The following is a 12,468-nucleotide window of genomic DNA, read 5'->3' on the forward strand; positions in this document are numbered from 1 at the left end:
AACAATCTTATAAATTACAAAGACAATTGTGTCTGTCTGTTACAATTCTTTTCCACTTACACATCTCAATAAATGTGCAATATGACTGCGATTGAATTTATATATAGTGGTAAATGAATTATCTTTTCATTAGGGACTTTCCAATTCTCATTCCATATCATTCATTTTTGAAACTTAATTTATGTCATTGTTTCCATATATATTCTGAAAAGTATTCCAGGAAAATATGACATTTTTATATCAATTATGTTTTTCCCCGACTACATTCTGAATAGCAACGCTTTAATTATAATAACAAGATTTTTATTTACATACAATATTGCTTCCAAATCGGGGATTCTAGTCAAAGTATCCTATAAATATTATTTATAATTTCATTGCTTGGTTACGAATATATCTATATGATGTAAAAATGTTGGTGTCTGATTACCATTTAAGTATTTATAGATTTAAGGCGGGCATTCAACGAATTCTTTACATGAGGCTTCAAGTCCTAGTAAAAAATATATTACTTAAGAATAATATTATTGAACAAAAGTGCATGAGTTATTCAATTAATGTCTCAAAAATGAGTTTTATTCGCACTATAAAGGGCTTGGATTGCCATTCAATCAGTAGCACTGTTATAGAGACAGCTGAATGCTAAGATTGAAGACAGTATGAAAATCGCAATCCAATAGAAACACTAAGACTCATAAAATTGATAAGTTGTCTAAACAACAATAGATAAAGATTAGTTTAGTTTAGTTATATTAACGTCCTGTTGTAAAGCAACACTAGGACTATTTTGGGACGGGCCTCGTAATTTTGAACCGTGGTCAGATGACGAGGACGACACCTGAGCTGGCACCCCCTTCTCCACACCAGAACAATGGAAAAAAGGATTCACAATAAATTTCGGATTTTCAGATTCAAGATGAGTTTTAAGTTCTCTTCAAAGATATTTCAAAATAATTCATCTATAAAAAAAACCCAATAAATTCACTCCAGAAGTTCGATATCTTCCTTAATCTTAATCTTCCTTAACAAAATACTCAATGGAAATTTTCATAATCATTGAAAAATCTGAAAAAACACTTGGGAGAATAATTATTACAATATTTAGGTATTTGAAATATGAGACGATAACTAAAGTTTATTATTATATGGCAAACTGAAATTTGACAATCAAATTTTATTATTATTTAATGATTGATCAGTTTATCTTAAAGTTCACCATTTTTGCGTTCATTCTAGAGCTCAGGTTCATCAGCACTTCACAAAATAATGTATGTTTGGTAATCTCCAATTTCATGCATATTTTTTCACTCTAAAACAAAAAATTGTGTTACAATAATTAATATTACTTTATTGCCAAAGTATTCGCATTAATCATCAATTGATCATATAACTATCTTAACATTTTACCATCATACAGGTGTATTCGGAAAGAATGTGATATCAAAATATTTCAAAATTTCATTACCTCTTCCAGTGGAACTTCCATCTGGGTTTGATGCATGCAATTGTGTTTCATCTATATGTGGTTTCCACTAACGTAGGAAATTGAAACTGAACTCAAATGACTCAAACTGAATGCCTTATTTCGAAGCTTTACTGTACAACAAACGAGTTGTGGCTGTACCGATTCAAAAAATACACATTTCAAGATTTAATAATTTCAAGTTCAGATTTCAAATATTACGGATATTTAATACCATTTCTTCTTTACTTTTCCGTACCCGAAAAAATTTTTGTAACTATAAAAACTATCGAACTGAAGATTCTGGATATATTTCCACATTTCACACTTACCCGATTCCGAAAAACACATTTTTGGAATTATGTCTGTCTATGAGTACGATAATTAAAAAAATGTTTTGAGTTTGTTATATCGTTTGCTTAAAATTCCTAAATCCCAAACAATTATTGAACGAAATCCAATCAGGCTAAAGTCCGGCTTTTATGATATAATTTAACACGATAATTACAATACGAAAAGATAAAGATAAAATTTAACTCACATATTTAACATCTAAATTGCAGATATATATTAAATTTGAAATGAAATCCGTCAAGAGGCTGACCATTTATCTGTTTGATCTTTCACAAGCATTTCCAAGATTTATATATATGAAGCTTGGGAGGCGAGTATTGTGATTACAATTATAGTCCTTAGTCATTTTTTAAAATTTTAATCAGTCGGAAAATGTCTAAATACATAAGCGATTATGTCTAAAATACATAATCGCTTTCCTAGTGTTCATATTCATACATTATCAAAATATACATGCTACTGTCTCATTTTGATGGATTCGAAAAAGCTGATGATTTTTATTTCCACTTAGCATTAAATGACAACTCTTAAGTCAGCTTATAATTTTCTTATAAAGATGATATAAATGAATAATTGAATTGGACTTTGGATTCCAAATTAGTAAATTGGATTGGAAAGTAAATTGGATTTTTGATTCCTAAAATTACATTTTGAAATGACAATATCTTTAAATGCACTGGTTTCTATTGAATAAGCATTTTATTTAAGGGTATATTGTCTAAATAACCCCGATTTTTCGGCTTACAATCTGTCGAAAGATTTGATGAATTCAGAGAAGAATAAATCGCCTTCTTTGGTTTTTGATGAATATATGATTCTAGAAAATCATATTCTTCTATAACAATTATATTCTAGAAAAAACTATATATTCTATATATTTTGAAAAATATCCCACTTGGGTAAAAAGGAAATAAAACGATATAATTTTGTTTCTTATAATAAAAAGGTTTTAAATAATCACAAGCAATTTGATAGTTTTACGTAGTTTCACAATATTGGAATTGGAAAGTAAATTGGATTTTTGATTCCTAAAATTACATTTTGAAATGACAATATCTTATAAATGCACTGGTTTCTATTAAATAGGCATTTTATTTAACGGTATGTTGTCTAAGTAAGCATGATTTTTCGGCTTCTCTTTGTCGAAATACATGATGAATTCAGAGAAGAATAAATCGCCTTCTTTGGTTTTTGATGAATATATGATTCTAGAAAATAATATTCTTCTATAACAATTATATTCTAGAAAAAACTATTTATTCTATATATTTTGAAAAATATCCCACTTGGGTAAAAAGGAAATAAAACGATATAATTTTGTTTCTTATAATAAAAAGGTTTTAAATAATCACACGCAATTTGATAGTTTTACGTAGTTTCAAAAAATTAAGTGTAATAATACACCGGCCTTTCTTCGTAGAGAGCTTAAAACTTCCTACCTGTTCATGCGCTTTTAAATTTTCTGACTCTTCAACATTAAAATTGCATATGGGATTGTATACAGGCATTTCTAAAAAAAGAATGCAAATAGTTGAACGAATGTTGATAGGATGCGAGATACGAAGTTATAGATTTGTTATTTGCACTTAACAAAAATAAACTGCAATTAAAAAAAATTAAAAAAAAAAAAAGAAATCTTGCAGGATACTTTATAAAATCCGTTTAAAAATGTGCGCAGTACATTAATTTCTGCTTTGCATTAATTTTCAACATTATATTTTTAAATTTTTTTGAGCAATTTTATTTCTTATTTAAAGTCTTGTATTGATTAGAATGGGATAAATGTTGGAGTGCAAGACCACTGTAATTACTCCGTTAGATATAACTAGTCTTATCGAAGATATTATAATTAAGAGAGATATTAGTTTTAAATTCATCTAAGCAATTGTTCTTTGTATTTAATATATTACATAACTTTAAACGAGCAATTCTTACTCTCTTCTCTAAATTTATTTCGTGCATCTCGGAAACGGTTCTAAAATATTGGATCAAATTTTATATAAGATTTGGCTTTTTAAATTTATGTAGGTGTCTTTCCTGAAAAAATGCGATTTTACACACAAAAGAGCATTTTTTTAAAACTAACTATTAGAACTTGACAATGTCATATAGCAACATCTTATAAATGTGTGTGGTATTTGCATTGTTGCCATAGGAAGATAAACTACAGATACCTTAAAATTTTTGTGAGATGGCGCTGTATGGCATTATCTGAATACGAAAACGTTCGGCTCACATCCAATAGCAACAATGCAATTATTGTGTTAACCGATTCGAATGACATGTTAAACTAAATGCATTCACGATTTTTTTTTTTTTTTAATTTAAAAGACCATTTCATATTGTTACGAATCTGCGATGCGGCTTTCCAGCATAGTTGGTTCCATGGGAGTTCCCGGAGCTTGGCGACCATTTGGCGACTTAGCGACGAATTTGGCGACTTTGGCGCCAAAATAGATTATACCCGAAACATCGAGAATTTTCCCGATCCGTCCCGCAGGAACGAAGATACGCCTCGAACGTTCCTGATTGGTAGAGAGGCTTCCAGCCCCGCCTCCTGAGACCTATAAAAGGAAGCAGCCGCAGCTGCCAGAGTAGTGGTAGTCGGAAGCGACAGAGAAGAGTAGTCGGAATCGACAGGAAAAACTGGCCTTCCAGAGATTAGCGGAGCAGCTACGGAGTCAAGTGAGTGCTGAATTAAGTTGTGCTCTACGGTCTGCATTAGAGTCTGTTGTGTGCTGTTGTCTGCACGTCTCGGCTGAAGAAAGTTGTGTGCTGTATATAGTTGTCGTCTTTGTGTTGTCCTGTGTGTCTTCGTGTAAATAAACGTCGTTGTTTCATTTTCTACTGCCGCCTGCTGATTGAGTGTTCTCCACACCATATAACTCCTACTCCAAACGAACCCCGGAAATTTCGTGACAATATGTAGGTAAGATTGAAAAATATTCATATGTAATCAGTATGAGATTCGTATCTACATATTTTCTCTGAAAAAACACGATTTTAGAAAAACAAAATGGCGTCCTGGTACTAAAATATTTACTAGACTAAAGTTTAGCATTTTACAATTTTAAAACTATTTCAAATAAAACAGTTACAATGTAATTTTTAAATCAATAAATGTTGGAGAAAATACAGATACTGTATACATATAAGTAAGGAAATACACTGAAATATATAGGCATGACGTCGTGTATACTTCAACTGAGATTTATATTGTTAGAAGAGGATTTTTCTGCCTGAAGCCAAAATGACATAAAGACAATTTTGTTTTCCATGAATACAATCATACAACAAAATGAAAATAAAAGAAACTAAACATCTGAACATCAAGTAAAATAAAACTGTATCAAATAAGTTAAAGATATTTGCACAGAAAACAACTAGACGAAAATAATTTTATTTTGAAAAGAAGATTCCAAAATATCTGAACATTATATTTTTTTAGGTTAAATATATTTGCTGAGTTAGATTTGTGTTTTGTTTCAAATATAATTAACAATTCCAAAATAAAATTTAAACTGTGAAACCCTTTCTAACACAATTATAAATTTCTTTTGTATTACCAGAATTCATACATTATTCAAGTCTTTTCTTATTTCGAAAAAGTAATAACCATGCTAAATTTTATTTTAGAAAACATTCAAATCTTCTACTAAAATTATTCAGTATGTGTAGTCTAAGCAAACAAGATATCCTCTTTTGAATTTTCTCCCCTAAGGAATGTGAATACTTTGATTTATTCAAAATCTCCGTGTTTTGCAAATGTTTATTCAGCCAGTGTACAGGATAAGTTTATAGATGTTCAAGTTTATTTTAATCGAAGTTGTTTCCTAGACAAATTTTATGATTTATAAGTTACATATTTGTCTAGCAAGCCTCAGAAAATTTTAGATAACTCTATGATTTTGGAGATAAGCTATACATGATAGGAATATTGAATTGTATTTTAATACTACATTCAAGGATTATATTTGTTGACTTTGCAAGTAAATAGCTTTTTCAACTATATCTCATTGCTTGATAATGTCTTTTTTCAGAGATTCATGTAAACATTTTGCACTTTTGTTTTTCGTTCATGACATGGAAACTATTTTTTTCCGAAAGTATAGCTTTTTTTTTCCTTCTTTCATTTGAGTTTATAATGATGATAATGAACTATAAGCTCAAAAGACTTTCAAATAAAACTGCAATATTTCAAAATTTAATTTAATTTTGTTTAAAAATTTACTATTATAATAAACAAAATTGCAAAGTTTTATTTCCAGTACAGAGAGGGATGTTAGATTTAGAATTTTTGTTGCAACAGAAAGCGAAAAATAGATTTTCATTAAATTTCCTCAAATTCATTTACAATTTAATATAATTCGGCATTTTCACAAAAGTTTAATGAAAATTTTAAAATTATTATTTTATTAATTGAGGGATTTAACAAAAACTAATCAAATGGCTTTAAAATGAAAAATATGGTATTGCATACAATTCAAAAGAAAAAAAATTGATAATTAATACAAAAAAAATCTATCAATTCGATCTGTCAGCCTGCTTGTAAAGTGCCATAAGTAACAATAACAACATATATCAATCCATTTCATGTAATTCAATCTACTGCATAAATCATACTGCAAAATAATATATATTTTTAAGATATGAAAAATTATTCTAATTCTCATTTTTAATGTTTTGTTACCTCATAAGGTATATTTTTTTATTTACGTAGGTAGATATAAATTATCTCTGCTAATAAAATTTATTTAAAATATTTTCATCAATTATTTTTATATTTTTAATAAAAACATATCATTGGGTTTTCTTTTATTCTATCTGCACTGAAAAATAAGAATAATAAATGGAGTTTTTATTGTATACTGTTAAATAAAAGAAATATGGTATTACGTTTTAGACGACATCACTATATATATAATTATATTAATATGAAAAAAATTATCAAAAGTATAATATTTAATATAATTAATAATTAATTACGATTCCATTTTGTGCGTTATTTTTAAAAGCTTTCTACCAATACACCATTTTCAGAATTTCTATGCTTCGTATTCATACCTAAAAGAAATTAAGAGACTTAATTCTAAATAGAATCTTCAAAATCTTTCCTTTGAAATAATTCAGTTAGTCAAATGAGTTCATTTAATTAATTATCCCAGACAGAAAGGGAGGTCTTATGTAAGATGTGTTTAATTTTTACATTATTTTTTTTAATTCTAGAATTATTATATTTTTATAGAGCTTCTAGGAAAGAATGAATATATTTTTCTCACATGCAAGAATACCTCAGAATAATTTGGTAAAAGTCTGTAGTTAGGAAGTGAATGTTTTCGAGAAGTAATTATTATTCTGTCTCTGTACAAAAACTAGACTTAGATTTCATTTAATTTCATAAAAAAGGTTTCATGCATACTTGCAATTTCAGTTAAATAATTGAAGAATAAATAATTGTTTATATACTTATGACAAATGATTTTTAACTCCCCGAGCTGCTCAAAGCGCAAACTGAATCCACCTAGAGTTCGTTGTTTATATACCCATCTATAATTGCTCATTTGCATGCCAATAGAATACCAGACCACAATTTAAAGTTACTAATGCAATCAATCCAATTGAATATATTTATTTTCACCAATTTGTAATATTACATTTTTGCACAGTTACTGTCACAATTAAGAAGAGAGATTTACAGTTATTTAAATGGATGAGAAATGGCCCTATAATTTGGGGACCATTTGGCGATTTTGGCATCAAAATGAAAGTTTCAGAAAATATAAGAAATATGGCAATATCACTATTAAGAGCTGAATTTCAGTGATCTTTATATATTTTTAAATGCTTTAGCGGAAAATATATATAAAATGAGTCGAATAAATTATCTCAATGAAATGTTTACAGAACGATCTCTGCAGTTTTTTTTTTTTTTTTTTTTAATGCTGAAACTATCATTCTTTGCTTCTAATTAAGAGATCAGATGCCTGCTGGTGTGTCGTTTATTTCTGCAACTGCTATTTTTTAAACGCTTCCTGTATGTTTTGATTTTGTTTTTCAATTATTCTTATGAAAAAAAGGTGTGTTATTGAGCTCGATTTACTTCTTGAAATGCCCTTTCACCGGTTGATAAAAGTTACATTATTTTTTTGCTTTTCTTTCAAGCTTTATGCTTTTTTCCCTTATTTCTACCTATTTTTTTAGGTGTAAATTGAAAGAAAACGAGAGAAAAAAACGTACCTTAAATGGAAAGACCTTTAAGGAAATAGATAATAAGAATTCAGTCGCTTAGCTAAAAAAAATTATATTCCTAATTTTAAATGCATGAATCCTCATCTTATAAAGATGTATCATTCATTTTGAGGGTTCATTTTGAAGAATAGAAAAATCTCAGCAATATATGAAAATTATGTCCACTTTCTACTACACTTCAAAAGATCCACCGTCTACTACACTTCAAAAGATAAAAGATATTAAACATTTATGAAAATTATGTCCACTGTCAACTACACTTCAAAAGATCCACTGTCTACTACACTTCAAAAGATAAAAGATATTAAAAATTTATGAAAATTATGTCCACTGTCAACTACACTTCAAAAGATCCACTGTCTACTACACTTCAAAAGATCCACTGTCTACTACACTTCAAAAGATAAAAGATATTAAAAATTTTTAGAGAAAAGTGATGGAAAGTATATCAGATTAGGCTGAAATCTATTGGGAATTCCACTCCATGGATAATGAAATATCGTATTCAAAGCTATATGAGTCACTTCAAAAGATCCACTGTCTACTACACTTCAAAAAATAAAAGATATTAAAAATATATGAAAATTATATCCACTGTCTACTACACTTCAAAAGATAATATGTTTTTAAAAGACCCAGGGTTTATCGTTTTCTCATGCTTTTTATGAAAATATTAAAATATCTAGTATCGTATCATACGATAAATTTCCTTTCTATTGAAACAAATATATTTTTGTTATCTGTAAAGAGATTTTCAAAATTTCTATTATAATAACAAAAAACAAAATTAATAAGATATTAGTACTTACAATAATTACCTTTTAAAGAAAAACATAAATGTTGATCTCGATATATAGGACTAAATGCATTCGTCGTAAACTCTAGATAATTCAAACTGCTTACTTGAGAACTCTTACCATATAGTACATTATTTTCTGGTTTTTATTTGTTAAAACTAGCTGAAAGACTTGAAAAGTGATAAAGAATTAGTTTAAAGGAAACCTTAATTTAAAATATGTGCAGTAAAGTATGAATGGATTTTATCCCTTTAAATTTTTTTCGCAACTTAAATAAAGATCAGATTATTTTCTGAATTGATTAAAAATAAATTTCTGTTGAATTCTCTATTTAACCTTTAATTTTTTTTAATAAATTGGTATGAAGAATAAATAGATAATACGCTTAAGGAGTAGATAAAATTTAATTTTGCTAGGAATAAAATAAGTCTTGGGTTTCGTTTAGTTTAGTTACATTAACGTTCTGCTTTAAAGCAAGACTAGGGCTATTTTGGAACGGACCTAGTAATTTTGAACCGCGGTCAGATGACGAGGGTGACACCTGATCTGGCACAACCCTCTCCACATTTTCACACCACACCAGTGGGAGGACGTTTGGCCCTGACTGATTTAACGTGTAACAGCCCCCCCCCCCTTAATGATGGTTCTTCGGTGGAATCGGGTCTAGAACATGCAACCCTACGGCTCACCAGCCGGGACCTTACCACCAGGCCAATGCGGCCTCAAATAAAACTTGGGAAGAAGGCATCTAAAAAAATAAACTGATGCACATAAACTGCAAAATCTTCTTTTGAAAATCTCTTTGTAGGTCGAAAAAATGCTTGTTAAAGAAATGCGTATATATACATATAAATCAATCTGAAATCAGGAACCAGAATAATATCCAAACGGTCGACTTTTCAGAAAAAAAAAAAAAATGTTGAAAATTAAAGTCTGTCTCAAGTGTTGAAATACGTATTCTATACATTTATTACGCAAGTTGTTCCAAAATTTGTCATACATGATATATCCAGTTTTGTCACCTTAAAATTAAAATTTTATCTCAAATAAAATGCCCGAATATTTTTTTCTTCCTGATAGATCAGGAAAATCACCACTACACTCATAAACGTTGCTATTTAATTTTTCGAGAGGAAAAGTCAGCGCAAAATAAAAAATAATTAAAAAACCCTCAAATTCATTACTTTATTTAAATAAAAATTCGCCTTTTTCTCTAAAATTCAATCATTATTACATCATCTGAAATTTCAAAAACAACGATTATAGAATTTCCCCCCCCCCAGAATTCGGACAGACGGAAATATTTTTTTTTCAATTACGCTATCTTTTTCGGTAACGCTGAATGCTTTGAGTAGTAATACAGCTAGCGATCATACATTTATACCAGATATCCCGCTCTGTAAAACAAGTAATTAACCGATATTTCAAACGTTTCGCTCTGATAATTTTTTTAAAAATCTACTCTTGAGCTAATTAATTTATCTTTACGTTTAATGATTCGTTTTATAGGGTATTTTTTATACCTATAACATTCCTTTTTTAAACAATTTTCTCTCAGATTAATTGATTTTCATCTAAACATCGTTGTTATTGTTTTCCCTTTCCCTCCTCCCTCTTATCCGCTCCGATAACCAGGAGCAAATACACTGACCTATTTTAGATGTCTCACCCAATAACTTACAGTAATTAAATTGCTATAATATATTTTCTAACATTATTAAATATCATTCGTGGCCATTGCTGCTCATAATTCAATAATTGCATTTGTAATCAAACACGAAAAAACGTTTTACCCTGTATGATTACTACTGATTAAAAACACCTTTTCTATATTATTCTAACTATAAGAAATTTAAACTTTAACTGGGGACGTGCGGTCTGTGAGACCACCAGCGATGGATTTTCTGTCACTCCTATTCTATTTTTAGCTCAATTGAATGGATTGACCCTGTAGCTTTCTGTTTTGTGACCTTCAATACACATGGACTTTTTCAACCGATTTCAGCGGATACTTTTTAAAATAATTCAGTAATTTCTTCGAGTGCGGTCTCTAAGACCGCACCTCCCTGTTAGTATCCCAACGCTAAACAAGGCTTAGCAGATTGCTCTAAAACTTAGGCCTTGAAATATCATCCAGTTTACTTATCCTATTATGAAGCAGTGTTCCAGACACTTTTAAATAAAGCAGAAAGTGATATTAGTGATAAGGATAACTGTACAGAAGAGTTTTTCGATGAAAGTTCGCATTCAACTGATTCTGATGTGTATGCTCAAACATAATTAATTTTTCTAGTGATAATGTATTTTGAAAAAATTATAAACTATATTAATATACCAAGATATATATATACAGAATTTATAGGTTGATTTTTATACTAGTTCTTAACCTGTATGTTTAAAATGCCCTATAAATCCGGGCTATGAAAGTCACACAAGCCTATAAAATAAAGGCCAATTTTACCCATTGTCATTTTTTAAAGTTTATCACATAATCGTTGAATTTTATATTATATTGTTTTCTATATACCTTCATATACTCTAAAAATAAATATGATTTAAAAAGTAAAAAAGTAATATGCTTTTTCATGAATATTAGTTATTGTAACATGTAATTTGAGAAGAAAATGCATGTTCCAACGTATTTACTTTTTTCAATGATAATATATTTTGAAAAATTTCTAAAACATATTTATACATCAAGAAAAATATCTGCAAAATATACTGGCAGTTTTTCATACTAATACATTCATTAGAATATTTAATTTGAGTGTAAATGAAATGCGGTCTCGTAGACCGCACCTCCCCAGTTAAGTCCTAAAATTTTACCTCCCCAGTTAAGGGTTAAGCTCATGATATTTCATGCATCAAAACAATGCCAAGATAACATCTGTAGAGAAAATTGTGATTTTGGTGAATTTCCTTATCAGTTATCTAGTCCAAATATGTGTATAACTGAATGTTGTTATTTATTGCAATAGCAGTAATTATTTGTTATAATAAATCTAAAATTCAAGTCACACTATTAGGGATGTAACATTTGATAATTAATATACAGAAGGCTTCCAGATAGCAAAAGCACAATTTTATCAATCTTTGCTCAAATTTATTTTGGAAAAATTATAAAATGTGATCTTAATAATTACATCAAATAATTAAATGATAAATGGGATTCAAACTTACAGGTTTCCTAGCTGCAAATGTTTTCTCTTATTCCATAGAATATTCGAATGTAAATTTGTTCTCCAGTTGAAAGTAAAGAAATAATCATTCTGATACCTATAAGAAAAAAATAATTCCTTAGAATCCTAATTTAGAAATTAAAATAAATGTGGAAGAAATAAATACTTTTTCAAAAAATTGAAATTGTAACCTATATTATCTTTTATATGTTATACGATGAAAAATAAAATAAGTAAAGGGACTTTTGAAATTTCTTTTTCAGGAGTTTGGTAACACTGCTAGTACTCAGCGTTGAATTAGCGTAACCGCCAACACATGTATGCAGCGTGTCATTCTTATTCTAGCTTTAGTCTTTGGGGTACAGCGAGTCGTTGAATACGGCCTACTACAAATACGAGCCGAAATTATATTTGTGAAATTGTGAAC

The 12,468-nt window shown here is 28.9% G+C and overlaps 1 long non-coding RNA gene across 1 annotated transcript in view; it reads right to left on the minus strand.

Annotated features, from left to right (window-relative positions):
• Window positions 1-1,225: 1,225 nt before the first annotated feature.
• The window catches only part of LOC129984668 (uncharacterized), a 67,761-nt gene continuing 56,518 nt past the window's right edge, over window positions 1,226-12,468 (minus strand). Inside the window, exons 3-4 of the long non-coding RNA XR_008785516.1 lie at window positions 12,043-12,138; window positions 1,226-1,309 (exon numbers count right to left, since the gene is read on the minus strand). This is a non-coding gene — a long non-coding RNA (uncharacterized LOC129984668). The remainder of the gene's footprint in view (window positions 1,310-12,042; window positions 12,139-12,468) is intronic.

Source organism: Argiope bruennichi, chromosome 9 (assembly GCF_947563725.1).
Source record: "Argiope bruennichi chromosome 9, qqArgBrue1.1, whole genome shotgun sequence".
NCBI classification, from domain to species: domain Eukaryota; kingdom Metazoa; phylum Arthropoda; class Arachnida; order Araneae; family Araneidae; genus Argiope; species Argiope bruennichi.